Consider the following 15,678-nt stretch of genomic DNA (forward strand, 5'->3'; position numbering starts at 1 on the left):
CCTGCTGCCTTCTGCTGGTGACATGGTATGCTGGAGGTGGGTTGTGCTGGATCAACTGGCTCCTACTGCAGGTTTGGGTCATCCATGATGCCAGATATGTTGAGGCTTACATTGAGTGGACTTGCTGAACCAAGGGGTTGCAGCATCTGCTGAGGAGGCAGGTGCTGCTGCTGCTGCTGCTGCTGCTCCTCCTCCTCCTCCTAGCTGAACTGAGTCTGTGTTTCCATCAATAAGGGGCCACGGAAAACTGCTGCAGTGTTGCTGGTCCCTGACACTTGACTGCTGCTCCTGGGGCTTGACGGCTGGGACCAACAGAGTCCTGGCCAGGAGCTATGGAAACAAATAAGAACACATAAGTACCAATGCTAAGAAGTACACATGTACCATTTGGCATCAGACAGATGCGCACTGTGCATCAATCAATGTGAACATCTTATACCAAATTATGTGGACAACTGTAGCAGCCTTGCCATTTACAGGCGAGATGAACTCCAGCTTGCTTGGTGTCCAGCTCCAGCTTGCTTGGTGTCCAGCTGCTCATCCATGCCCTTGAAGATACATGGTCCCAGCTGTTGGCTGATGTACTCCTCCATTGGTGTCAGTATGATGGGACAAAGGGCTCCTCCTCCAGTCTGACGTATATACTTGTTGCGGTTTGACACCTTGGTTTTCAGTTGCACCTTGATGTCACAGTATTTGTGGGCCACCTGCTCTGTACTCTGTTTCACACCACTGCACCTGGATATGGCCTGGGCAATCATGTACCACATCTGGCCCTTGGATGCCCTTGATGTCTTGGCCGCATGGTTGCCGAACAACATTGCATAATAATCCAGGACCTCTGTAATGATCATTTCTTTGTCCTCCATGCTGAACTTCAAAGCCCTCAGATGAGTATGCCCCACTGCTTGACTGCCAGAATGGGGTGCCTCTTCTGCTTCCAGAGAGGTATCCTCCCTTTCCTCACTTTTGCTCCCACTCCCCACTCCTCTTTCCCCTCCTTTTCTCCCCCACCTCCTGCACCTGCCCTATCAATTCCCAACCCATCTGCCCTCTCTGTCTATCCATAACTTGCAGTCCTCCTCCCAGCATACTCACCTTCCTATCCCTTTCCCCCTCCCATTTCCTCCTATCCCTTCCCTCCTGCCTATCTTTACTCCTGTCCCTGTCCCTGTTCCTACTCCTCCTCCTAGAACTCCTAACCTCATTATCCCACCTCTTCTCCCTCCTCCCCCTCTTCTCCTCACACTTCTCTTCAACTCTCTCCCCATGCCTCTCATGCTCCTTCCTCTCCACTCTTCACTCCTCTACACCAGCACCACACCACCACCACCACTCCTCCCCCACACACCACCACCAGTCCTCTTCCACACACCACCATCACCACTCCTCCTCACTCCTCCTCACAAAAAGACAAATTGGACAAACTAACAAAAACTTTCACTCCAACAAAGAAGACAAAAGACCAAGGGAAAGGAAAAGAGATGGCAATAAAAGACCAGAAAATGCACTCAGGTAAACAATTCTGAAAAGGTTCCTCCTCCTACAAATCAACTCACTAACTCTTCTCTCCTATCTCCAACAACTGACACACCCTCAAAGAAGCAACTGCAGGAAGCTGGTATATATAAACAAAAATATAATGTGCCGCACATAAATCCACACGTGCCACGTAAAACAAATGCACAACATTGCTTCGCAAAAATTGCCTATGCGATGCAGTAGATAAGAAATTGGCTTAACCATGCCCATTTTTTATAGCGGGTGCTATTTCTGCAAAATTTATAGCAATTTGGTGAAATTAGGCCTTAGCCAGATAAATACTAATATTCAGACTTATCCAGTTAATTTAACCAGATATGTTAGATATGCTCAAGGTCAGGTCTAAAGTTAGCTGGATAAGACTTATCCGGCTAACTAGCAACTAATCAGGAATAATCAGTAGTTAGTGCTGTTTTGGTATGGGAGGTCTACAATATTGTAATTGTAATTCAGTTTATTTATGGCTTTCTGAGGGTCAAGCCCACACCCAACACCTATTACCTAATACCATATATGTTCCAAGTGTCTTTTTCTTTTTGCTTTTTTTGCAGAATTTTCTGGTTTAACCCACAAGAGTATATGTAAATATAATATGGATGTTGTGATATTTTTGCCTCAGAAGACTGAACCTTGAATGCCCTTTTAAATGTAAAATCTTTTAATATAAATGCATAATTTTTAATTGTGTGTTTGGATGAGGACCCGAGGGGGGGGGCAAGGCAGTGAGGGGGCAAGGTTCTAAGGTTCACCTAATACACCCAATAACATTGCACTGACCTGGAGGGAGTGCATCACACAGACACACACATCCTATCATTTATCCATCTCCGATTTCCTAAGAGGTCAAATGCTGGAGAAGGGTAAGATTCAGGTGGTAGGCTTGCTGTGAGTGTAGCAGAGTTGCCAGCTTCCTAAAAATATTCTGGTAGATTTTAAAACCCCTATGGGTGCTGAAGCTGGGAGATATGCACGTGACTCAGCATGTCGCATGCTGCACAGATTTTAAAACATGCGCGGGTACGAGCGTTTCTCTCGGTACACACATATATTTTTTTCACCAAAAAGGGTGGGGTGTGGGCATGGTCTGGGCAGGGCATGGGTGGGACATGGGCAGGCCATAACTACACCATGAAGTCTGCATGTAAGTATTTATGCACACAAGCATGCGCCGGGGTCCCCTACTGTATAACTTCTGCAATGGACAGCATGTAAGTCATGTAACAAAAGAAACTAGGCTAGTCAGCAGGGTTTTATGGCTCAGGGCTAATAGGGTAAAAGGGAAGCAAGTTGACTAGGGGGTTAGGAAGTCCTCTCCTTTACTGGGGCAAACTGGGAACAAACTGGGTAAACAAGTAATTTCATTGGCGTGCATATTAATAAAATTCCTCCAACTTACACGCTCGAATCGCCAATTCCGTACAGATGCATACATCAATATAAAACGGTGCACACATGTACCTTTGCATAGCAAATTTTATAACAAGCGCACGTATACATGCATATATACGCAAATGTTATAAAATTGCCACATCCGTGCTTGAGCTGGCAAACAAGCGCACATATGCTCCCATGCATGGGGCTTAAAATCTTCCTTGTTATCACTAGCACATTATCTGATACTTCTCTGGGAAATCTAGTGCGTGCCTTCCCCCTTCCTCAGCATTATAAATCGCCGAAAGAGCCAGACTCCAAGGGGGAAACACATTTGCCCTCGTGCTGATTCGATTTTTGCCGCACCTTGGTGGGGCGCTATCTCTTTCCTCGCTTCAGGCAGCAAATTACCTTGAGCCACCCCTGACCATAAGGAACATTTGACTTCTCAGGAAGCAGAAATCCCCCCTCAAGTAGCTCGAGGTGTAGAAATAGGCCTCATAAGTGCTATCTTCATGCTTTTTTTGCTGCTGTTGAATTTTTAATCTGTTCTTCTTGTCATCTTATTCCTGTTGTAATGAAACCAACAGTAGCAAATAAAGCAGGACAATTTAGGTTGCTTCATGTATCTACTTTTGTTAATATATTTAAATTCTTTTCTTCCATTTTCAACAGATTATCCTTTTGACATTCAGAACCAGTACTAGCACCGATACTTTTTCAATTAGTCAAAAAGCATTTCTCAACAAATAACAGCAGCAAGATAGTTTATCTTAATGATGTTTTTCTTCTATTTCAATGTACAAAACTCATTTTATTAATTTTCTACCTGAGTGATACTGTTGTTCATTGTTCAGAAATCCATTATCCATTAACAGAAGTCAATGTCAGTAAGTTCTGTGATGGGGAGGCAAGAAGAAGTCAGTAGGATAAATGCTCACTAAGTGCTGTCTTGGGCCAGTTCTGTATTTTAACAATTTGTATTACATTTATTTTCATCTTTCTGGAGAACCACAAGAGAAGGAAACCTGGTTGCTTTGCACTTCTGTTATTGCCAATATCCTTTCGGCTTCATGGTCCATGGTGGAGGCACTAAGGTTTCGGCTGGGACATCGATAGCAGCGGTATCTCCAGACAACAGTGGTATCTCTAGCATCTCATCCTGGTTCAGCCCAGTGGCGTAGCCAGAATTGATTTTTTGGGTGGGCACAAGGTTAACATGGGTGGGCTGTAGGCATGCAGGTCTACTAGTTGTTTTTTTACTGATAAATAATGCCAAATTATGCAGCATAGCATTCACATCTACGCCTAAGTATGAGGTTTACTTAATGATACAAACATAATTCACGGTGATTTGTGGTACTTTAGCCTTCTTATTATTACGATTTTATACACGGCTCCTACCTGTCCATAAATTTTGAGAGAGCGGTTGTGTTGCTTATATTTAAATTGCTAACATCTCAAAATATAGATATATATTTTTACCTTTGTTGTCTGATCTTTGTATTTTTCTAATCAGTTGGTCCTGGTCTCTTTTTCCCATTTTTTCCCTTATAGCTCATTTCCTAATTCCTTTTCAGTGTCTTTCTTCTATTACTGTCTTCTTCCCTTCCACACACACACACACACACATACATACACGCTTTCTCTCACAGACTCCCTCTCACACACTCAAGCTGTCACTCTCATATGCTCTCCCCCCCCCACCCTCCCACAAGCTCACATTCAAGTTCTCACTTTCTCACCCCTCCCCAGGCTTAAATTCTTATGCACACACAGACGCACATCCAGGCACCCATTCTCACCCACACACATAAACCCAGACTCCCATTCTCACCCACAAACCCATGCTCCCATTCTCACCCACACATATTCAAGCTCCCATTCTCATCCATACATATACACATTTAAGGTCCTATTCTCACCCACACATACACACATTCAAGCACCCATTCTTATCCACATATTCAAGCTTCCATTCTCACCCACCCACACAAACCCAGGCTCTCATTCTCACCCATATATACACACATTCAAGCTCCCATTCTCACCCACCCACAAACCCAGGCTCCCATTCTCAACCACACATACACACATTCGAGCTCCCATTCACCCACATATTCAAGCTTCCATTCTCACCCACATACACACCCAGGCTCCAGTTTTCACCCACACACACTCCCATTCTCATCCACACATACACATTCAAGCACGTGCACAGCTTCCGCTTTCTCCCCCAGAGCAGGAAGATCAGCTGCCTCTCCTGCTGCCACCGGCCTCCTGCTATCTTCTTCGGGCGTCGGGCCGTACTGCCCACCGAACTTCCTGTTGGGGGGGGGGGAGCGGAAGCGCAGCGCACAACGTCCGCTTCCTCCCCCCCCCCCCCAAGCAGGAAGATCGGCGGGCAGTACGGCCCGACGCCCGAAGAAGATAGCAGGAGGCCGGTGGCAGCAGGAGAGGCAGCTGATCTTCCTGCTTTGGGGGAGAAAGCGGAAGCTGTGCGCAGCGCTTCCGCTCCCCCAAACAGGAAGTTCGGCGGGCCGTTTGACCCGAAGATAGCAGGAGAACGGGTGGCAGAGAGGCAGCTGATCTTCCTGCATTGGGGGGAGGAAGCGGAAGCTGCGCGCGACGCTTCCGCTCCCCCCCCCCGAACAGGAAGACCGGTTGGCCATACGGCCGCAGCAGCGCTTCCCCACGTGTGCCGTGATGGCGCGCGAGGCGTGGGTTCTCTTGTTTGCTGTCGCGGGGATGGGATCCCGCGATAGCCTTGCAGTTCCGGTGCTAGTTGGGTGGGCCTGGGTCTAAGTTGGGTGGGCACCTGCCCACCCAGACCCACCCGTGGCTATGCCACTGGTTCAGCCTCTGGGGAAACATTTTGGGGCATGTTGCATCTCTGGAGTTGGTTTCTCTGGAGCCTTCAGTCAGGAATGGACTATTTGGTTCTGTTACGATCCGGCCTGTGGCAGGAGCCACAGGCTGCCTCTCCACCTCTTTCCTTCATGGCTGAAGCCGTGCTATTCCTTTCCCCCGCAGCCCGAAGGCCGCCAGCACCCTTATCCTGCGGCAGGAGCCGCACTGTGTCTCCTCAAGCGGTCCGGAGGCCACCGACAATTTCCCTACGCGGCTGGTGCTGCGTTTCTGCACCCCAAGCGGCCTGAAGGCCACCGAAGTATTCCTGACATAGCTGGAGCCGTGCAACAGTGTCTCCTGCAGCCTGTAGGCCGCCGACACCTCTGCTGCCTTACCCGGCGGCAGGGAGCCATCTGGGTATGTCCCAGAAGCCACTAACTTAACTCCGGTCCCTCCAAGGGAAAGGGCCTGCATCCCCGGGCTCTCTTGCGGCATGGAGCCGCCAGCAGTCCATCCTCAGCGGCCTAGACACTGCCGCTCACCTCGAGGCCCGTCCTGAGGCCTGGTTCTGTCTCCAGCTCCTCTCACTGGCAGGCACACCACTCTCCAATGTCCTGCAGCACTTCCTGCTCCCTTCCTAGGGGGCGAGGCCGCGTCTTCCTTACCTTCTTAAAGGGACAGCGAGGGAGGAGGCTCATCAATGATGTCATGTGGGAGTTGCCTCTTCTGCCTATAAAAAGGTCTTGTCATCATTCCTTCCTTACCTTCGCAAGGAGCCACTCCTTAGGACTTCTCTGCATCCAGCTTCTCGTTGGCACTATTTTTCATGTTCTTCGTTGGAATTCCATGTCTCATCTTCATTGTGTCCTATGGTCTCAGGTCTTCGTCTTCACCAAGGTCTCTCGTCCAGTCCTGTGTTCCCGGACCTTCCTCTTCAGATGTCTTCATGTATCCTGATCTTCTTCTTCATCTCTGATGTCTTCAGTGTTTCTTCATCCAAACCCTGAAGTTCCAGATGTCCCACCACTGATCCTTCTCCTCGAATCTTAATCCAAACCCTGAAGTTCCAGATGTCCCACCACTGGTCTCTTCAAATCTTCATCCAAACCCTGAAGTTACAGATGTCCCGGCACTGGTCCTTCTATTCTAACCTTCTAATGAACCCCGAAGTTCCAGATGTCTCGCCACTGGTCCTTCTCTTTGAACTTTCAGATGTCCTGTTCGTTGACAGCGCAACCTCCAGAGGATCCTGCTTTTACTTCCGAGCTCCAGTGCCATACTCCGTGTCCTTCTTATGCTCCAGTGCTGAGTCCTGGGCCCCGAGTCCTTGGTTCTTGGGGTCCGGCCCTTAGGTCCTTCTTTAAGGTCCTATTTTACTGTCAGGATCTCTGGAATCCCTGGTGAGTGTCTCTGCTTTGATAATGACCTTTGCATAAAACCTGTTCCACCCAGCATGGTCCGCGCCTTGCCTTGATTGGCCAGGAGGGCGCATCCTGGTACAGGCCTTGCTGAGTCTTGTCATAAGTCATCCTGAATCTTCAAGCAACTTGTGACTCTTTTGGAGTCCTTCCTCAACCAATTGTGAGTCCCGTCTCACATCTCCTTTTAACCAGCTGTGAGTCCCATCTCACATCTTCTTCAACCAACCGTGATTCCCATCTCACATCTTCTTCAATCAACCGTGAGTCCCGTCTCACCTTCTCTTCAATCAACCTTCTCTGACATCTCAACTGTTCAAGCTACCTGCCTTGGGAACCTCAAGTGTGGTCCGCGACCTGCCTTGTTTGGTAGTGTAGGGTGCGTGATGTTGCAGTGCCACTTCAGAACTCTAAACCTTGTCTCAATCTTTGAATCCCCTGAGTCTCATCTCAGCCCTTCAAGTCTTCGTCTTCATCTCGACTCTTCATGTAATCAAGTCTCTGTGAAGCCCTCACATATCCTGAGTCTTCGTCTTCGTTTGATATCTTTGTCCTTCAACCACTGTCCGTCCTGTCGCAGTCGCTGCTCTGGTGCGGTGGGTCCGAAAGGGCTATCGAGTAGTCGGAGGTCCACTCTCGAGACCAACATTGCGTTGTTTGGATCTCTCTGCTGTGTACAGGTTCAGCTGTGGCCAAGGTTCCAGCAACACCAGCCTACACTTGGACATTCTTCACCTGCCTTGGCGCTTGCCAGAGCTCCTCTGCGGCTGTGTTGTGGCCCAAGGGTACACAAAACCACCAGAGATGGGTCCGCTACCCGCGTTCCCACAACAGGTTCCTCATTCAGCATGTCATCCAATAATTCTTTGCAGCTTTCCTTGGGCACAAGAGGAAGGAAGTACTCTAAAATGGTGCTGATGACAGGTATGGCACCAGAGGATGGAAGGGGGTAGGGGCAATAGCAATTAGAAATCACTCCTTCCTTATTTGGACCAAGCAATAGTGTAAGTTAAAGGGTGATAGATCCAAGGGGGATGGAGGCATATAAGACAAGTGTGAGGGGCTTTTGGAAACGTTTTTAAGTACTGTATGGAAAAAAAATGAAACTAAATAAGAAATGTTCTTGACTTTTCCTATTTCATTTTAAATGAAAATGCATCCCTATTATTTTGTAGATATCTTTAAAATAGATTTTAATATTCTAGTATAATAAATGACATCTAATATGTGGCAGTTCTTTATATCTTGCAAAATTTAGCAACTGATGCTTTATAATTTTTGCCAGTTTTGGCTAGGAAGGGATATTGTGTGTACTATAACTTTTGTTCTCTATCACCTGCCTTGTCCTGCCCTGTCCATTTGCATCTAGCCCTACCTAGTTTTCCTCATCTCTGCCATGTCCCACCCAGCCCCATCAATCTCTGTTATATCACTACTATCTCCCTCAAGTCCACAGTCTACATTTGGGCTGTCTGGGGAAGTGAAAGGAGAGAAAGGTTGGATGAAAAGAAAACAATAAAGCTGGAGGGAGGGGGAATGGCTACAGAAAGGGATGAAGAGGAAAAGAAGCTGCATGAAAAGGAAAGAGTTTTTGTAGAGGGAGGATGGAGGGAAAGAATAGAAACTGGAGGGAAGAACAAAAAAGCAAAAACAAAAAAATATACAAAAAACTAGCAAAATAAAAAAAAAATAGATAACATTTAAAAGCAAAATAAGAAAAAATTTGAAAGAAAATTTTTTTTTCCCTAGTTCTAAACATTTTCAACTAAATTTTAAATCCCTTGCGTGTGGGGAAAACGGGGGATACGTGCATGGCTGGGCCATACGCCTACTGTGTGCATTTTAGAAGAGGCCCGGTCGCACGCGTAACCCCCTTTACACGCACAAGTGCCAGGCCTCTATCAAGGAGTGGTCCCAGGACAGGGAGGGGTGGACCAAGTGCCGGGGCAAAGCTGGAGGCCACCAGTAGAGCAGCCATTTGCCGCTGTGCCAGGGGATCGCACGCCGGCAACTTACACCAGCTCAGGAGCTGGTGTAAGTTCCGAAATAAAGAAATTAGCAAAAGGTAGAGACTTCAAAGGGGTTGGGTAAGAGAGGGGAAGAGGGAGAGAGGGTAGGTAGTGGATTAGGAAAGTTCCCTCCCAGTCCGCTCCTTAATTGGAACTGGAGGGAACTGGAGGAGGCCCGAAGTCGTCGTCGCGTGCAAACTGGGCAAATCTGCCCCCCTGCGCATCCTGGCCCGGATTTTATAACATGCGCGCTGGTGCGCGCAAGTTATAAAATCACACGTCCATGTGCACGCACCGGGTAGTGCGCGCACATGGAGGCACGTGTATATTTATTTTAAATCTACCCTTTTAAGTGCCACCCAAGTTTTATAAGTATTTTTCCACCACTGCATTCTAATTTTGTGTTGCTTTTCCTTATTAATTTGGCTTCATTTCTTAATGACTTCATTAGAATTTGAAAAATTAATAGATTATAATGAAGAAGGAAGCTGTGAAGTCTTGAAAGTTCATATACTACAGCATCATTTTTGTTGGTCTTTTAAAAAATATCACAACTTACTGAGACTTCAGTTTTCTCTAGGACTAATAACAGTATGAGTACTGTACCACAGACTGGGAGATATCAGAGTTTGCAGCAGGACTTGGAAGCTCAGTCAGCTAAAAAGAAAGGAAGCACAACTCAATAGTGAAATCTACTTCTGAACAGTGTGAAAAATAAAGAAATCACACTGAAAGAACTGCAGATTTATCACCCTCTATGAACCACCCACAGCTCTACTTATACTGAACATGTTTACCACAGAAGAACAGATGTCATTTCCTTTCCTTTTCTTTTTAATTTAATTTTATATAGTTTCACTTTAGTGTGGGTTTTATTTTATATGCACTAAAACCATCTTAATGCACATTAAAACATGTCCATGTATACAGAAATGGTTTTAGTGTACCTCTAATTAATTTAGTGTGTGTTAAAAGGTTTAACACACACTAAAAGGTTTAGTTTAGGAATGTGCATTTGTTTTATCAAAATGGGTAAAAAGCAACAAATGAGTCAATATGAATAAAATTAAAATCTTCAAATATTTCATTTTCAGGCCACCAGGGCTGTACAGCCCAAGGAAAGACCCCACTTTGTATCCCTGGGTTGGTGGAGGAGGGCGCTAGACCCCAGAAATGATTTTTAGCCAGGGATGCAGGGCTGGGGTGGAGGGTCTTTGCTCAGTCCTTGTGGCCCCCTTTAAAAATGAGTAAATAGTAGGGATGTGCATTAATTTTAAACAAAATAGACAATGGCAACAAAATTGTCTATTTTGTCTTGTTTCGGAAGCAACACAAAACAAAGAAAAAATTATGTTCCTAAAATTATTTGGGCATTTAGTTACATTTATTAACTTCTCTTCCCCAACTTGTTTATAATCCAGTGCTTTACACTGACTTTATCCAGTTATCTTTAACAATTTTATTCTTTCATAAACATTTTTTTCAATCTCCTTTTCCTTACAGTTCTTACTGACTACTGGTCTCATCTGGTATTTAGCTCCCAATGGATTATATTACAGAAAAAGGCAGGAGCAGAAGTTCAGCACCCAAAACCAAGACTGCAATGCTCCATTATTACTGCTTCTCAGGTAATGGAGATAGTATTTGCAAAAACTGATTCAGAAGAAGAATCACAGGATATTGAACAGCTAGAAGATGAAGAGAATTTGGTGCCTCTAGTCAGTAGCATCTTAGCCTCCAGTGAGGAAGTGAAGAAAGTAGATGATACTGACAGGGCTGAGATTATACACAGCAAAGGAAAAGACCATCTCCAAGCCTGAACAGCCTGCCACTTCCCCTAATGAAGACATATAGAAATGACATGAGGCTTCCTCCTGCGATTTTCTCTGGCTTCACCCTGCCTAGAGCTGTGTATCAATTTGGTTGGTGCCTTTTGCCCCTCATTTGGAGCCTTTGGTTGCTCTTTCTTCTGTGGGTGGCTACTTTGTTCCTGTCATGGTGCTTTGTAGGGATGTGAATCGTGTCCTCGATCGTCTTAACGATCGATTTCGGCTGGGAGGGGGAGGGAATCGTATTGTTGCCATTTGGGGGGGTAAAATATCGTGAAAAATCGTGAAAAATCTAAAAATCTAAAAATCGCAAAACCGGCACATTAAAACCCCCTAAAACCCACCCCCCGACCCTTTAAATTAAATCCCCCACCCTCCCGAACCCCCCCCCAAATGAGTTAAATAACCTGCGGGTCCAGCGGCGGTCCGGAACGGCAGCGGTCCGGAACGGGCTCCTGCTCCTGAATCTTGTTGTCTTCAGCCGGCGCCATTTTCCAAAATGGCGCCGAAAAATGGCGGCGGCCATAGACGAACACGATTGGACGGCAGGAGGTCCTTCCGGACCCCCGCTGGACTTTTGGCAAGTCTCGTGGGGGTCAGGAGGCCCCCCACAAGCTGGCCAAAAGTTCCTGGAGGTCCAGCGGGGGTCAGGGAGCGATTTCCCGCCGCGAATCGTTTTCGTACGGAAAATGGCGCCGGCAGGAGATCGACTGCAGGAGGTCGTTCAGCGAGGGTTCCTGCGCCTCGCTGAACGACCTCCTGCAGTCGATCTCCTGCCGGCGCCATTTTCCGTACGAAAACGATTCGCGGCGGGAAATCGCTCCCTGACCCCCGCTGGACCTCCAGGAACTTTTGGCCAGCTTGTGGGGGGCCTCCTGACCCCCACGAGACTTGCCAAAAGTCCAGCGGGGGTCCGGAAGGACCTCCTGCCGTCCAATCGTGTTCGTCTATGGCCGCCGCCATTTTTCGGCGCCATTTTGGAAAATGGTGCCGGCTGAAGACAACAAGATTCAGTAGCAGGAGCCCGTTCCGGACCGCTGCCGTTCCAGACCGCCGCTGGACCCGCAGGTTATTTAACTCATTTGGGGGGGTTCGGGAGGGGGGGGGGTTTAATTTAAAGGGTCGGGGGTGGGTTTTAGGGGGTTTTAGTGTGCCGGCTCACGATTCTAACGATTTATAATGATAAATCGTTAGAATCTCTATTGTATTGTGTTCCATAACGGTTTAAGACGATATTAAAATTATCGGACGATAATTTTAATTGTCCTAAAACGATTCACATCCCTAGTGCTTTGGGGTCTTCATGCCACACTTTCTGCTGCTTTGACATTATGTCGCTGACTTGGGGTTTCTCTGACACTTTTTGATGTTTTCTTTCCCATCATGATAACTTCAGCTGTTTATGCCATCATTGGTGCCACTTTGAGACTCTCATGCTCTTTTGGGGGGTTCATCCACTATTGTTGTTGCCCTTTGCCCCTCTTTTGGGACCTTGGGGTGAATTGGTCACTCTTGGTGCTGCTTTGCTCCTTTCAAGGTGACATAGAAAACTCCTGTCCCTGCTAGAAATATTTTGTGCCAATTCATGTTCTTGGGCTATTGAAGCTACTTTTGGTGCCACTCTGACATAGTCTTGATGTGCTGAAGTACCTTTTACCCTTTTGATTATGTTTACCTACAAGTTTAATTAGAAATGATTAAAAAATTCTAATTTTGGAGCCCCAAACAGGATGCATTGCTTCCCCCATTTGGCTTTAATGGAAAACAAATGAACAAATAAAATGAATAACAAAAAATGTTTTCATTTGAAACAAACCAAATAAATTAATTTGACCTATGCATTGCTTTGTACCTATGATTTGTGGTCTCTGGTGCCAGTGCTCCTGCTGTTCAGAGTCTGTCTTAGTGCTTTTGGGTAATGAGTGTGTCTGCCTCTGTTCCTGCTGTTGTTTTTTTGCTCCTTCTGTCTTCACAGTCAATACTTACTGACTATTGATTTTGCCGTGCCAATCTAATGCTTTACATACCTGCTGCACCTCTCATGGTCCTTTGCAGATGTGTATGCTTCTGTTAGTGCTGCTTTGCTCCTCTTCTGGTGCATTGGGGTGTTGATGCATCTGTTTGGGCTTCTTTGCCCTGATGCAATGCTTTAGGCTACTCTTCATGCCACTGTTGATGTCACTTTGGCACAGTCTTAGTGTCTTGGAGTGATCTCCCCTCTGCTGCTGATGTCTGCCTCCAAGTTTCACTAAACTTGAACAGAAGACCCCAGTTTTGGAGTCCAAAATAGGATGCATTTCTTCTCCCATTGACTTTAATGAGAAAAGAGTGAATAAATGGCATGAATAAACAAATAATTTATTTTCATTTGAAACAAACAAAATTAATTATAGAGGCATATAAAATGAAATAATGGGCCGAACCAAATTTTTTTTCCACAGGCATCCCTACTTACTTGTATTTTCTGAAATTATGTAAAATACAGATTTGAGAAACAGATAGAACATTTTCCTTCACAAGATTTTCTTACACAAAACCCCAACTGGAACAAAAGTGTTAAAAGTTGTAGACCTAACCCTCTTTTTACTTCATGAAAAAAAAGGTTTTGCACATTAGGTATCCTACCACTAGCTATTTGTTACGATTCTGCCCGCAGCCAGAGCCATGGGAAGCTTCTCACCTCTTTTCCCTCTTGTTTTCCCACAGCCCGGAGGCCACCGACATCTTCTCAAGTGCAGCTGGAGCCGCTCCAGTACCATCCTGTGGCCAGGAGGCCGCTGATGGCGTTCCCATGCGGTCCGGAGACCACCGACATTCCTGCACTGCTATCCGGTGGCAGGAAGCTGCCCGGTTGCTGGCCTTGTGGCCAGGAGGCTATCGACTGCAATTCCACGCAACCCGGAGGCCGCCGACATTACTTTGTTCCTCCGTGGGGAGGGGCCTTCATCCTCGATCTTGCTTGGGGCAGGGAGCCATTCTCAGCTGCTTCTCCACGGCAGGAAGCCACCTCCCACATCGGGGCCTGTTCCCTGGTCCAGCTCTCCTTCTGCACTGTGCTGAGCAGGGACGCTGCTCTCCAGGGTCCTGCCTTCCATCTCCTTAGGTGCGGGGCCGCGCCTCCTCTCTGTTCTTAAAGGGCCAGCATGGGAGTGGTCCTCCTATGATGTCATTGTGGGAGCCTCCTCTTCAGCCCTATAAGAAGGGCCTGTCTTCATTGCTTCATTGCCTTTGCAAGGAACCAGTCCTCCTTAGGACTTCTCTTCAACCTGCTTCTCCTAGGCACTCTGTTCCATGTTGGAATTCCATGCCTTTGTCTTCGTCAAGATCTCTTGTCGGATCCTGTGTCTTGTCCATCCAGATCCTGATGTTCCTGATGTCCTTTTCTCTGGATCTCTTCACGTTCTGATCTTCTTATATTCAGATGTCCTTTGCCTCAGCAGCGTAAGCCTCCAGAAAATTCCTGCTTTTAATCCTTCGAGCTTCAGGTTCCATACTTCGAGTTTGCTCGAGCTCTGCGCTGAGCCTTTTACTCAGAGTCCCTGGGATCCTGAGGTCCTTATCCTTATCCTGAATCCTGTCCAGGTCTTCGGAGTCCCTTGCGTTTGCTTTGTCCATATGAATGAACTCTGCATAACCTGTACCATATCAGCGTGGTCCGTGCCTTGCCTTGATTGGCTGTGTAGGGTGCATGGTGTGGCAGTACCTATTCATAATTCTTGATCTTGTGACTCGGTTGGAGTCCTTCTCTTCAAGCAACCTGAGTCCGTCTCAGTTCTTCAAGCAACCTGAGTCCCATCTCAGTTCTTCAAGCAACTAGAGTCCCGTCTCAGTTCTTCAACCCTTCAAGTATCCTGAGTCTTGTCTCATCCTTCAAGTACCCTGAGTCTTGTCTCAGCCTTTTAAGTCTTTGTCTCAATCCTTCAAGTATCCTGACTCTTTGTGTGAATCTTCGTGTGAATCCCTCACATATCCTGAGTCTTCGTCTGAGTCTGATGTCTTCGCCCTTCAGCCTCTGTCCGTCCTGTCGCATTTGCCGTTCTGCTACGGCAGGTCCGAAAGGGCTATTGAGTGGCCGGAGGGCTACCCCAGAGACCAACATTGCTTTGCTGGGTCTCTTTGATGCAATCAAGTTGCGCTCCTATATACGGGAGGGACATAGGGAGGTTTATATTCAGCTGCTGTGCAGCTTGGCTGTTGCACTCACCGCCCGCGGAACCCCCATGCCGGCTCCATCTGCCCGGCAATGCCTCCGTGCCCTGCATAAGATGTTGGTTGCTACGGCCTGCCTTTCTAGTTCCATTCCACTCGCACTCGCGGATGCCAGGGCCTCCTTGGCCCCGCCAGCGCATGGGACGCCGCCAGCTTCCAGGCCTGCCTCAGGTTCCCCATAAGCACGTGCATGCGGTGCCGGCAGCTATTTAAAGGACCTTCAGTGGGAATCCTGGGACCGCCCTGGAGGATGACGTCTTCAGCGTGGGCCTATTTAAGGCTCCCTTGGGCCGTACTCAGATGGCTTGGCAATGAGTCTCCTGCATTGCTTCTCTCAGGATCCTGCGCTTCTCCTCGAAGGACTCTGTTCCAGTACCTGTCTTCTGCTCCAGTACCTGTCTCCTACCCCGGTGCCTTACTCTCACTCCTGTCCCGGGCTCTTACTCCCTT

This window comes from Rhinatrema bivittatum, chromosome 1, assembly GCF_901001135.1.
Source record: "Rhinatrema bivittatum chromosome 1, aRhiBiv1.1, whole genome shotgun sequence".
Classification (NCBI taxonomy): domain Eukaryota; kingdom Metazoa; phylum Chordata; class Amphibia; order Gymnophiona; family Rhinatrematidae; genus Rhinatrema; species Rhinatrema bivittatum.